Consider the following 2,584-nt stretch of genomic DNA (forward strand, 5'->3'; position numbering starts at 1 on the left):
TCTTTGCGTCTACGCATTCAATTTTTCTTTTTTCCCCAAGACAGAGTTTCGCTCTGTCTCCCAGGCTACGATCTTGGCTCACTGCAACCTCCACCTCCTGGGTTCAAGCAATTCTCCTGCCTCAGCCTCCTGAGTAGCTGGGATTATAGGGGTGTGCCAGCACGCCCGGATAATTTTTGTATTTTTAGTAGACACAGGGTTTCACCACGTTGGCCAGGCTGGTCTCGAACTCCTGACCTCGTGATTTGCCTGCTTCGACCTCCTAAAGTGCTGAGATTACAGGCGTGAGCCACCGTGCCCAGCCTCAATTTTTTTTTTTTACATTCCAGATATAAATGAGATCATGTAGTATTTGATTTGCCTGGGCTATTTCACTTAACATAATGTCCTCTGGGCTCATCCATGTTGTCATATATGACAGGATTTCCTTCTGTTTTAAGGCTGAACAGTATTTAATTGTGGAAATATACCATGCTTCCTTTATCCATTCATTCACTGATGGACACTTAGGTTGATTCTGTATCTTGGCTATTGTGAATAATGCTGTAATGAACAAACATGGGAGTGCAGATATTTCTTTAACATACTGATTTTATATCCTTTGGATATATACTCAGTAGTGGGGTTGCTGGAGCATATGGTAGTTCTATTTCTATTTTTCTGAGCACCTCCATACTCTTTTCTATAATGGCTGTAGTAATTTACATTCCCACAGACAGTGTACAAGGGTACCCCCTTCTCCACTTCCTTGCCAACACCTTATCTTTTTTGCATTTTTTTGTTTTTTGTTTTTTTTGAGACACGGTTTCACTCTGTCTCCCAGGCTGGAGTGCAGTGGTGCAATCACAGCTCACTGCAGCCTCGAACTCCTGGGCTCAAGTGATCTTCCCACCTCAGCCTTCCAAGTCACTGGGTCTACAGGTGCACGCCACCATACCTGGTTAATTTTTATTTTTTGTAGAGACAGGCTCACTTTGTTGCCCAGAATGGTTTCAAACTCCTGGGTTCAAGCGATCCTTCTGCTTAGGCCTCCTAAAGTGTTGGGATTACAGGCATGAGCCACTGTGCCCCGCCATCTTTGACAATAGCCATTCTACTATGTGTGAGGTAATATCTCATTGAGGTTTTAACTTACCTTTCCCTGATGGTTAATGATCTTGAGCACTTTTTCATATACATGTTGACCATCTGTATGTCTTTTTTTGAGAAAAGTCTGTTCAGGTCCTTGGCCAGTTTTTAATCGGTTTCTTGGTTTTCTTGTTATTGACTTGTATATTTTGGATATTAACCCCTTATCCGAATGTGTGGCTTGCAAATATTTTTTCCAGGTTGTCTCTTCACTGTTGATTGTTTCCTTTGCTGTGAAGCTTTTTAGTTTGATATAATATTATTTGTCTATTTTTGCTTTTGTTGTCTGTGCTTTTGGGGATCATATTAAAAAAACCATTACCCAGACCACTGTCATGGAGCTTTTGTCTTGTTTTCTTTTCTTTTTTTTTTTTTCATCTTGTTGTCTTCTAGCAATTTTATATTTTCAGGTCTTATGTCTAAGTCTTTAATCCACTGTGAATTGGTTTTTGTGTATGGTATGAGATAAAGGTCTAATTTCATTCTTTTGCATGTAGACAGACAGTTTTCCCAACACTATTTATTGAAGAGACTGTCCTTTCCTCATGTGTGTTCTTGATATCATTGTCAAAAATCAATTTTCTGTAAATACACAGACTGACTTCTGGGTGTTTTATTCTGTTCCATTGGTCTATGTGTCTTCTTTGTTGTCAGTACTGTACTGTTTTGATTATTATAACTTCCTAGTATATTTTGAAGTCACGTAGTGTGATGCCTCCAGTTTGCTTCTTTTTGCTCAAGGTTGCTTTGGCTATTTGGGGTCTTTTGTGGTTCTATTCAAATTTCAGTGAAAAAAATTTTCTATTTCTGTGAAAAAAAGTCATTGAAATTTTGATACCGGTTGCATTAAGCTTGTAGATCACTTCGGGTAGTATGCACATTTGAACAACATTAATTCTTCCAATTCATGAACGTGGTGTATCTTTCCATTTATTGGCATCTTCTTCAATTTATGTTTTATAGTTTTTAGTGTATCAGTTTTTCACCTCTTTGGTTTAATTTATTCCTAAGTATTTAATTTTTTTTAGCTTTTCTGAATGGGATTGTTTTCTTGATTTTTTTTTCAGATAGTTCACCGTTAGTGTATAGAAATGCTACTAATTTTTGTATGTTGATTTTTGTATTCTGCAACTTTACTGAATTCATTTGTTCTAAGTTTTTTGGTAGAATCATTAAGGTTTTCTGTATTACAAGATTATGTTGTCTGCAAATAGGGACAGTTAAACTTCTTCCAGTTTGGCTGTCTTTTCTTTCTTTTGCATAATTGCTCCAGCTAGGATTACTATAGAAGTGGCTAGAGTGGGCATCCTTGTCTTGTTCCTGATCTTAGAGGAAAAGCTTCTAACTTTTCACCAGTGAGTTAGGATGTTAGCTATGGGTTTGTCATAGATGCTTCTTTATTGTGTTAAGGTACATTCCTTCTATACCAAATTTTTTTTTTTTTTTTTTTTTTTTT

The sequence above is a fragment of the Colobus angolensis genome, unplaced genomic scaffold (assembly GCF_000951035.1).
Source record: "Colobus angolensis palliatus isolate OR3802 unplaced genomic scaffold, Cang.pa_1.0 Scaffold19, whole genome shotgun sequence".
Classification (NCBI taxonomy): domain Eukaryota; kingdom Metazoa; phylum Chordata; class Mammalia; order Primates; family Cercopithecidae; genus Colobus; species Colobus angolensis.